A 12,077-nucleotide genomic window follows, 5' to 3' on the forward strand; every position below is an offset into this window, starting at 1 on the left:
AAACTATTCATGCTGTGTCCACAGTAAATCAGTGATCCGTAAAATTCATCGATTAACTCGATAACACCTCAAATCACACGGGAAATTATCGACTTTCGATTGTGTCTGTGATAAAACTACAGTGAAAGTAGAAAGTGGACGAAGAGCATCAACCATATTCTGGGTTCCGCCCGGGCGCCAATTAACTATTTTTTCTTTTTTGTTGAACTCATAGTTTTGCTCATCTGTTTTACGACCGACAACGCTACCACCATCGCACCACCGCACCACTCCACTGCCACACAGTATTGCTACCGAGGTAACGTAAACCTCACTCAGGTTAGAAGCAGCAATTTAATGAGCCGGATATAATTAAATTATAAAGTCTGCTTTTGACATCTTCCATCGAGGGGATATCAATGGCTTTCGATATGGATGTGCCACCCAGAGCAACACAATGTAAAACAAAAATTCTTGACGCTAACGGGTGTTGGAGTGGGGTGGCATGTGGCATGTGACTGCTAAAGCCAAACCTGAAAGCGAAGCAGAAACCGAAGCCATTTCAAATCAATGCCACCGAAAATGATGGTTTTACTTTTATTATTAAGGACCAAACCGTCTTCTTGCTGGGTTCGATAGGTTGTTGTCGACGGCGAGAAGGACCAACGACCAACCGACAACGACGTTGAAGACGAAGACTTTTCACCTAGAAGAAAGGGTCAGACAACAACAACGATAACGGCTATACGACGATGCTGACTGTGACGGTGACGGTGACGGACGGTTAAGGACAAAGACAACGACGACGACGACTCTCGATGCTGATGAAAATGGTGAGATGGGATATCCGCTACAAGTACGATTGATTTCCTATTTCCAGTTTCATGCTTCACTGATTGGTAGACATCAGAGGGTTGGTTGCGTTGGGTTGAGTTGGATGGGTGAATATAGAGACCAAGGCTGCGAGTCTATACGGCATACATACATCAAGGACTTATTGGGACAAAATCCGAACTAGATAGGGTATACCTACATCCTGCATCCTTCTTACCAACGAAATGGTTGGTTGATTTGTGATTTAGATCGCCCTGGGGAATTGTTTGAATTATTTATATCGAATCGATGCGGCCGGTCACACTAAGTGGGACAAAGTGCTGTCGTTCAATGTATTTTTCAAGATAGTCAATCAGAGTAGAGATAGAGTATAGAAATTAATGTCGCTTCTACGCTTTGTCGATGCTTATTTAGATTTAAGAAGGAATGATTTTTGTTTTCTAATAATATGCCCTATGAAGCATAATTTGTGGATCTAGATTGGAAAATTAGTTAAACAAAAATAAAAATGTTTAATCCTTGATGTGTGAAAAATAGATAAAATTAGACCAAGTGACAGCTTGTTTATATCATATTTAATCTGTGTACAGCTGGTAAGCTTATTGAACGAATAATCTTTAATTAGGATAAGTTATTTTATTTAACCTATTTTATAAGCCGGTTTAATTTAATTTAAAAGGGTGATTTTTTAGCCAATATCTTTTTGTGCAAACACTGGCTTAAACAGCTGACCCATGTTTCGTGTTTTGTTTCACTGTCAAACGTCTTCAGTTTGGTCTATAATTAAATCATAAATCGTCTTACAAACGAATAACGATTGCGAATTATTGAATTTTATTATTAAAATAGGTGCTCTGTTAAGAAAGTTCATCGCCCGCTTCTTCTATTTTATGGTCAGTTTAGAAGACCCACTGAAGCGGCTATTCGTGCTATTGTGACTAAATTTCGCACCAAATTTACATTTTTGGACATTAAACCACCAACACCCTTACGTAGAGTGCGAACGGAAGAAAGCTGTATAAAAATAAACAAATAAGGTGGCGCAACAGTAGATGAAGAACCTAGGCCCAGTGACTTACACCTCCCAACCATTCCTGTGTGCGAGTAATGTTGTCAGAAATGGAAAGAACCTACAGTTTAGATGCCCAATCCGAACGGCTAATTTGAGAAAACACTTTTCATGACAAGAGTTACTCTTGGAGGATTTGTCAATTCCTAGCAAGAGGCAGTACCCATGAAAAAAGTTAGGTGGCACAGGCAGGGATTGAACCCAAGACCCCTTGCATGTCAATCCAACGCACTAACTATCACGCTACGGAAGAAAGCTGTATCGGCCAGTGTTAATGACGAGCATCAATTATCGATTCGTCGCTGTTCGCAGCAATTGGGCTTCTGTTACTCAATAACGTGGAACTCGGAAGGATTTAGGTGTGATGCCTTTCAAAATAAAACCGGTGCAAGAATTGAAGCCGAAAGTTTTGGTGAATGGGCTCTTGGAAAGTTGTCCGAAGATCCAATTTTTACCGAAAAATTGTGTTCAGCGACGAAGTTCATTTTTGGCTCAGTGGGTACCTAAATAAGCAGAATTTTCGATTTGGGAGTGAATATCAGCCAGGAGCATTGCAAGAGCTCCCAATGCATCCAGAAAAAGTCAAAGTTTTGTGCGTTTTATGATTATTGGACCGTACTTCTTCAAAAATAATGCGAATCGTAACGTAACTGTGAATGGTCAGCGCTATCGTGAGATGATATCCAACTTTTTTTTGCCAAAAATGCAAGAGCTGGACTTCAATGACATGTGGTTTCAACAAGACTGTGCCACATGCCACACAGCACGCGAAAAATGAACTTATTGAGAGGCGGTGAATATATTATTTCAAGTTCGGGACCGGTCAATTGGCCGCCTTGATCGTGCGACTTAACACCTTTAGTCTATTTTTTGTGGGGCTATGTTAAAGCTCATATCTGTAAAGACAAGCCCGGTTCAATTGACGCATTGGAAGACAGCATTAAAACATTTATTCGTGAGATACCGGCCGAAATGTTGGAAGGAATATGCCAAAATTGGACTAAGCTGATTTACCATTTGAGGTCAAGGTTAACATTTGCATGAAATAATCTTTAAACATTAAACAATATGGACCCAACAATTGATTTACATAAAGATTTCATGCATTTTCTTAATTGTATGTTTGTTTTTAATTTGAAAAACTTTCCTAAACCTTTTACATTACTGATTGAAGAGCACAACTTGAAATTGAAATTAAAGATGATAGAAAAGTTTCATGGGCAATTGAGTTCCTTCTCAGCATACAAGTCTACAGGGCCTGATATAATTATCCTAATGATTTTTCCGATTTTGATGAACATATTTGGAAGATGTCTGGATATATTATGTTCCTCTTATATAGTGAGAAGTGAGCTGGCAATGTCATCTTTATTCCAAAAGCCGGTTAGCCCTCCTATACTAATCCGGAAGATTTCAGCCATATAAGTATGTCTTCCTTTCTTCTAAAGTCTTTAGAAAGATTAATAGAAACGAACATTCGACAAAAACTCAATGATAATTCTTTTTCATAGGTCCAAAATTATGAAAGGCAAATCTGTTGGAACAGCATTTCGGTACAATTGAAAAATCAATTAATTTCGAAGAATAAATCTTAGGTGCATTCTTAGGCTTCGGTATGGTCTTTAACTAGTAGTGCTTTTTGACATAGAACCAATGTCGTCAAACTGGTTTCATTCTTGGCTCAAAACAAGAATTATAAACACAGGCAAGTTAAAAGTTGGATAAATGTTCGTTGCCTATGCATTCGATATCGTTATAATAGCTTTTTGGAAATTTATAACTTCATTTTTTGGACTTCTTCAATTAGACTTTAATATGCTCAGTAATTAGGTCAGTATATAGGTGTGGACTTTAAGAACGTACGTACGGTACGGAAAAGCTAGTAAAAGAAAAGAGAGTAAAGCACAAGCTGCCTTCTATAACTGCAGAAGAATTTTTGGAAGAAGATTGTGTCCAAGTTCTAAAGCTATTCTGTGGATGTACACGGCCAGCCTTTGAAACTTCATTTGCTCATATAATCCTCTCCTAAAAAGATCAATTACATAATACTTCAGTATCTTTCAATAAAAAGTATTGGCGCTGTCTGTAAACGCTAAAAGTATACTCATATTTATCGACAGCGAAGCAGCAATCTAGGCCATATCTGCCACTGTCACAAAGTCAAGGCTGGTACAGCAATGTCGTAGGAAGCTTCGTTTACTCATCGAATCCAACAAGGTTACCCTTCGTCAGGTTCCAGGACAATGTGACATTGACAGTAATAAAAAGCCAGACAAGTTGCTCAAAAACGGATCAATGCTCAGTATTTGGGCAGCTGCCACTTCTGAAACTGTTACTTTGTACCATTTGACAAGTAAAAACTATGTTTCATTATACTAATAAAGGAATTCAACATTCAACAATGCATTTAAATTGTTAACATTTGCTAAAAAAAATGGTGAAAATGTTGCAAGAACAGTTCGCAAAACTTAATCACTTTTGGGTTTGTACCTTTTCAGTCGGTAAAAATTTAAACTTTTTGCTTACTTTTGCTTAAATTTATGAATTGAAACATAGATTTGTCAAATCCTCATCGATTTTTAAAACTAGGCATTTAAATGACACTACATATTATTTTTTCATAACGATTTAAGCTTTAAGATTTTTATAGTTCAGTTGACATAAGAACGCGAGCTGGTCATTGGTTGAGAACGTTTATATTTTTGTTCTTTGAAGTGTGTAAAAATGATTCGGATTCAGGTGATTCCTTACATCGGATCTTACATTAAAAATGGATTGCCCTACCAACCTATTGTTAATGATTTCTTAGTATTTCTTTTCTTTCATAATTAGGTTGTTGTATTTAAGCATTAAGTAAGGCCTTACACATTCGGGAGGTACGGCTGAAGAACCAATCTCTGTACTTTAGAGTACAGCCGATGTTGTGCTCAAAGTTTTACTGATGGGGCATTCCTTAGAACTGTTATTCTAAAGGTATTTAGTTCAATCCCTTCATTTGCTACCTAAAGATTATTCACGGAAGTAAATATTGTTAAGCAAAGTGATTTCTCAAATAAGACATTTGTCATAAAACTGTAGGTCCCCTCCATCCCAGACATGCATGGTTGAGAGTTGAAAGTTACTACGCCCTAGTATTCAATAGTCTCTTGCGCCAACTAATTTATTTATGTATTTATTTATATTTGCATTAAAATAACGGTAAAAAAGTTGAAGTAATAACTTTTAGCACGGTTTACGAGTGACGTAATTTATTGATGTTATTGCGCCCAAAACCTTAAGCAAGTTGACGGTTTTCGACGTTCTTGCTTGTTTTGAAAATTACTTGCACCGTCTCAGAAAATTAAAATATCTTGCTTAATTTTTATGTATGTGAACGATTCAAAAAAGTTAGTCGTGATAAACATACCGACAGTTTCGGGATGATAAATTTCATTGATACAAGTGCCACTAATAGGTCATTTCAAAGAAAATATTAGATTATCATATTTTGATTTTGGAGTTTCAGATTTAAAGAGGTGCGATATAAGTCTCAAAACAAGCTATGGACACTTTAAAATTTAAAGTGTAATAATCAACCTTATCACAGGCCCCATCGTAATAGATTTGTAGTACGAACCCCGAATAAATGTATCATTGGTCCCGTCGTACTAAAAAAATTTGCTACGAAATTCGGAGTTCGTGAAAATTGGTATCACTAGCCCCGAATAAATAGGAAGTTTGGCAGTTTTTTCTACAAACAGTTATTTTGATCGGAGTTTTTAAAACGAAAAAAAGATATTAAGCTCGCGAAGATAAATTAAATAAAAACAAAATAAATGAAAAGAATCATGTAAGTTTTACTATTGTTTTTATGTGAAAGTGTTTACCTATGTTTTTTTTTTTTTTTTTTTTGAAATAAAATAAAGTTATCACAGATAAAATTCAATTCGAAAGGCTTTATGAAATGCTCCAATACCAATAAAAACTTGAAATTGCCCAAAGATTTTCAAAAATCCCTAAGGAGGAAGTGAATTCGTTTTGGGAAGCAGTATAGAGTTAAATAGCCTAGGCCCACCTTCTAAGGACACCTCTAGCTGAGAAAAAGTAAATTGAATAAATTAGTCCAAACTTTTTTATACTTTTAATTTAATTCTTAAGTGTGGTTAGATTAAAAGGCATACATCAAGAGTAAAATGGTTAAAAACAAAAAAGAATGCAAAGCTACAGGTGGTGGAGCAAATAGAATTCATTTTTTTAGCAGCCTCAAAGAAGGTGTCATAAGACTGACTGGCCTTGAAAGAGTTTGCGACAGCTCTTTCTGAATGGTTCTAGTTCTTTATGCCACCAATGAGGTTTCTTTTTACCCTTTAAAATGGTTACAGGGCATGAAGTTCTCATTGATTCATTTAAGGCTTCGGTGAGATGATTTACAGAAAGGTTTAGTTCATCTTTACTGGAGGAGCTTTTAAGAAGGTTGTGTTTAAGCAGTTGTGCTAGTACCTCCCTATATTGCTCCCAGTTTGTATTACGGTGATTGCGAAAACCCGTAGATGTATTTGCCACATCCTTGAGCTCAAACTGAATGTATCTGTGGTCAGAGAAGGAATTCTCTTTTGAGACATGCCAGTTTAAAATCATATTGTGGATCGAGTCAGAGGTAAGTGTAATATCAAGTACCTCTTTCCTATTTTTGGTTACAAAAGTGGGTTCATTACCAATATTACTTATGAGTAGGTTAGTGCTTAGTAAATAATCAAATAAGTACTCACCTCTCTCATTTATATCAGAGCTACCCCATACCGTGTGATGGGCGTTAGCGTCTGAACCAATTAGGAGACCAACTTTTTTCGATTGCGCGTCCGCAATTGCCTTCCTCAAGGTGTTTCCTGGAATTGGGCTGTCGTGGCCAAGGTAGGAGGATATGAGCCAGTAGGTGGCTTTATTCGTTGTTAGGACAGCGGTGGTGGTGTCCTTGTCGCTGTAATTGGGGAGTAAAAATATGTTTAAGTCATTTTTTACTAACATGCATGACCTTGGTTCACCTTTCTCCGATGCATACAATATTTTATAGCCAGGAGTCCTAAAACCTCTGATGATGGAGTTTGAGACCCACGGCTCCTGTATTAAGACGATGTCTTTATTGTTCATATGCAGTCGGAGTATCAGGTTGTTCGTGGCCATGATGGCGTGATGGAGATTAATCTGTTCTAATCGCAGCATTGCTACTATTAGTCAGATCAACCTCCACCACTGTTTTGTCGGCGTTTTCCTCGTCTGAGGAGGACCTAAGCAGGTCTTCCTCACTCTGGGTGATGCCTAAGGTGGCGTCTTCAGTCTCCATGTCGGAGTTACTGTCGACTTTAGTTTTAGCCTCCACGTCGGATGGCTTATTTGGGGCAGTGGATGTCGATGGTTCCACTTTTGGTGTTGCATCGACCTCCATTTTAGTTGCCAATGAATGGCTTCCCTCCGCTGAAGAGGCTTCTGTGGGGGGCGTGTTTAGCGTATCTTCATCTTTTTTGTATATACGCATCATGATTTCATCGAAACCATACCTAATCACACCTTTGGTCGCGGCCAGTGGAGCCAGTGATTCCCTATTGATCAGCACGAGAGCCGATCTATAGTGACCCACTGTCTCCTTCTCAACCTTTGGTACTTTCCAGTCGTGAGTAGGCAGGTCCGGATTACTTGTTTTGATCAGTTTCATGATCATGTCTGGACAGTTGTGAAGAGCCGGGACCATTATACTTGCTCTTGGCCGGCAAGGAATATTCTCCCTTGAAACAACCTCGAGCTTGGCACCCGGCCAGACTTCTGGCAAGCCATTGACAGCAGCCCTGTATAGATCGAAAGATCTCTGATCACCACAGGCGATGAGTTTGATACGATTTTGGTACCATCCTGCATCGGCTGTGTCTGGGAGAGGCCCCGGATTTTCTTCGATAACAGATAAAAATCTGAAACCGAGGTAAGCCTTGACCTCTGCCCAATGATCATGAGAGATGTTACCATCCACATGACTCCTGTCAATGACTGCGGCAATGATCTTACCTTTGAGCGCGTCGCTGAAGGAGAGATCTTTGTTGACGGCTGTTGTGCTGTTGGAAAGCACCTTCTGCCTTTTTGGTTCGGGCTTGTCACCCTCGAAAGACCTATCTCGCTTTGACGTTGAGTCGCCGCAGGTAGGTTTAGCTTTTTTGCTAATAAAGCCACTAGCCCACTCGAGTTTACGCGTTTGGTCTGGGGTTCTTCTTCTTCTGACACCGACTGCGGCTAGAATCCTTTCGGCATTGCGTTGGTCTCGATTGGCCTGTGACTTCTTGGACTTCGGCCCAGAGCTATGTCCGTGTGTCACAGATGTGGGTCCACCTCCAGATTTAATCGCTACCGATACCAATCCGGGTGTGCCCTCACCCTTCAAATCAATTCCATATGTCACAGATTTTGTCTCTCTGGATGGGGTGTTCCTTCTTGGGGTCGTTTGCGACGTCCTAGCAGGAGCGGGGAAGAGGTGGGGTGTGGAATTGCCGCCCTTGGTACTGCCGAGCGTCACAGCTGTCCCACTGACGGGCAATTCCTTCAAGTAAAGGTTGCGGCTAGTAGAGGGAGAAGGACTCTCGCCACTAGTAGCAACCACAGGGTTGACAACACGTTCACACACCTGAATTGGCTCGACAGCCTTTTCAGGTGATGTGACCGCATTGGCAGCCTTGGTACGATTTTTTTGTTTGATTATTGTTTTGTTTGTTTGTTTGTTCTTAAAATGTTTCATTTTGTTCCCACGAGTAAAGCGGAAAGACGGTCAACCCCGGCAGAGCCGCTTGCCGGGGTAAGGCAGAAATATGACGGACCTTGCCACAGCATCCGAAAGAGCTCGTTAACGGTTGGTTTATCCCCCAGCCTTTCATTCTTCGGCACGGTTTTCGTACTAGTACGCTCACACCACCACTGAAATTAGGAACCTCTAAACTATGATTAAATTGGGTTTCCGAACGTTGCACTATTGAAGAGTTACAACAATTCAGCGATCCAACTCAACCTTAGCTAATCACCATCCTGCCAAAAACGCACAGGACTACTGTGGTGATCATTGCCCGCCTGGCAGCCACTTGGAGGGTTTGAATGAGGATTTTGCCGGGCCATCATTAACGCACTCAAAAACTGGCGAAGCCATGGCACTACCAGGCAAGATAGAAACTGCCCTGAAATGCCTTTTTAACAAGTTTTATTTCTATTTTGCAAGAAAAGCTTTCTGAACTTGAATATTTTTCGAAGGGTTGATAATAATTGGGAACTGAGATCTTATCATTTAAAACCTCTAGACTTTTCTCTTTAAGCCAAGGAAAACGGAAGGTATATGCTCACTATTCACAATCTCTAGAAGACTTTAGGGATGGAATTCGTGAAATTATCGATAATACACAGCCACAAATGTCCGAATTGGTTTTGGAGTTAATTCTTAGGACTTACTTCAAATCGGACTTTGATTTTATCTATCTGCTCACGATTTTGATTTACTAGTTCTTACATTATTTTTATATTTTTTTAATATATTTTAACAACTTGATGTAATTAAATTGATCAAAACATTGACAGATTCGTTACGAAAACCAAACTTGCTTTCATTCGTTTTGCTTTTTTTTGTTGATAACCGTTTTACCGAAAATGGTTTAGCATTTATTTTAGATTTTGTAAGGCAGGTATAATCTAAAAACTTATGAAGATTTATCGAAAATGTTATGAAATTCTATAAATATTTGAATATAATATTGTAGAATCAATTAATTTTATCTTAAAAACTTGTACACGATAGATATATATATAATATTAAAGTCCAGTTACAATACCTTGATAACGCGGGGTCAATCAATGATTTGGCAATATTTCAAATTTCAAAACATTTAGTTGATAATACGAAAATGTCTGATTTCTCACATTTCCATAAAAATTGATGACCTTTCATCGTTAGCAAACATAAACAAAAAAACTAAGCTTCTGATGATACAAAAATTAAAATAAAAGACACAAAAGTCTATTAACATAGCCCTTTTCTTGGGATTTTATAGGTTTTTTTTAGAAAATTGATATTTTCCATATATTCAAAAGACCTAAACCAACACTTAAGAAAAAAACTGTCCAAAGGTAAATTGTATTTGTTTGTGTGTGTGTATGGGGGCAGGTTTAACATTCATTTTATGCAATATTACCGTTTTTACAATTTCAGCACGTAATATCTTCGATTTTATTGGACTCTGACACGTGTTAAATTTGGGTTTCATTATTGTTTTCTTTTTTTTCTTGTCAATTTACTTTTGTTATAAAAGTTAGGTAGGTTGATGATGGTAAGGTACTTTTAGTCGTCCCTATACCTTATGTCTAAGGTTGTATATTATAAGAAGTCCAAAAAATCAATTCCATATAACAGAATGACCAAACTAATTTTTTTCTTCACGTTCATCTTATGTAAGTATAGGACTAAGGTATAGAAGAAACCTTCAATATGGCAGCATAGGAAGGTAGGAGCGGCTGAGGATATCAGGACAGACTATGGACCATCGATTTCGCCACATCATAATACGCGCATGGAATATCAAATTCCAATTAGTTTTGTAAAACATACACTTAAATGTTTTGAGAGACAAAAGTCGAGGTACAGGGTGTTATTCTTTAAACTTGGGTATAGATTTTTTTTTGATTTTTTATAACTTTATACTAAGGATTTTTGAAGTGTAAAATGGGTTTGGATTAGATTTTTAAAATAGTTTTTAAATGTATCATCTTTTATGTTTTCAAAAAATAGGGTAATAAGATTTATGTTGTTACTTTTCACAGCAGAAGATATATATATATATTTTTCAACTTAAATACCGTTTTTAATAGCAGTCTGAAAACATGCTTTTGTTCTACAAAGATGATTTTATGGTATCCGTGAGCAAAAGTAAATTACAAAGGGTGCCCCATAATTCACGAAAATAACAATTTGTATAATAAATATTGATTTCGAAACCTTAAATTTAGCCGATTAAAAGGTTAAATTGTTTCTCTGGCTGGCGCGTCTTGTTAAAACCACGAGTTGGTCACATCCATATCTCGAAACAAGATTAGTCCGATAATTATTCTGTTCTTAAATCAGCACTAAAAAGTAAACCTCGCCTTTAATTAAAGAACGTATAAAAATATTATTAAAATGCCAACTGTGTTATTCTTTGGTAAAGTGTATTTTATTATTTGTTTTATGTGTTTTATAGTTTTTCAAGTGAAATTTTGCCGTTATTCAGTGTTTTTGAACCATGAACACCATTGTTGCAACGCAACATGCAAATATAATGACCAAACAAAGAAAAACCTTACATCCAGTTGCCGACGGCAAAACCATTTTTTAAAAAAAAGTCAACTCCCGACGGAAAAACATTAAAATATTATCCGCAATCACAAAAGGCGCCAAAATTGGGAGATCATAAAAATGACATCAGGCATACATAATTGTTTTTAAAACCAACAATCAAATTGTGGGAGTTAACGCCACGCAAAAATCTACAATGCTGCTCGTAGTTGGGGTCCGCCCACTATGCGATGTTTTTTTTTGTGTATGTACCTATGCACATCTAATGGTCAAGCATGATGTTGGTGGACGTGGATGAAGGTGAGGTACAGGGGGAAGCATTGAATTTGCATTATGACGAAGTTTATCCGTAATCCCAACGAGGGTCAATGGACACATAGATGACCAACGGAAAGATCAGCTGTCCTGGGCGAAACCGAGGTTTCTTGAAGACGATGACTATGCTGTGTAGCTTATAATCAATTAGAAAGTCATGTACGAAAGATAACATAACAATAAAATCTAAACTGAATTTTAAACCCCTTTGAACGGGAAACCAATTTTTTTCTTTTATTTGGTAGTTATAAAGTGCAATCGTTGTTAGTTTTTGTATTGGAGATTTTGTTTTGCCTATATTAAGATTCCTCCGACAACCAAGAGATTTTGTTCTTTTCGCGACAATTGACCGCGGAGATTAAAATTTTATTTTTTTTTTGAAACTTTTTTATGCTAGTGTCCTTGCGATACATATTGGTCCTTCGAACCGAATATCAAAGATCTTAAAAAGGGATCAGTGCAAAAACCTTATTTAAAAATAAAAAATAAAAAAAAAGAACATTACTTAAGAAAAGAGGTTCCTGTGTGTCGGGCGTTTCAAATCAAACCATAAAG

The 12,077-nt window shown here is 37.6% G+C and overlaps 1 protein-coding gene across 2 annotated transcripts in view; it reads left to right on the plus strand.

The window, feature by feature from the left end:
• Nucleotides 1-12,077, plus strand: part of LOC129940273 (polypyrimidine tract-binding protein 3) — a 768,555-nt gene that overhangs the window by 18,145 nt on the left and 738,333 nt on the right. The window lies entirely within an intron of this gene.

The sequence above is a fragment of the Eupeodes corollae genome, chromosome 1, assembly GCF_945859685.1.
Source record: "Eupeodes corollae chromosome 1, idEupCoro1.1, whole genome shotgun sequence".
Classification (NCBI taxonomy): domain Eukaryota; kingdom Metazoa; phylum Arthropoda; class Insecta; order Diptera; family Syrphidae; genus Eupeodes; species Eupeodes corollae.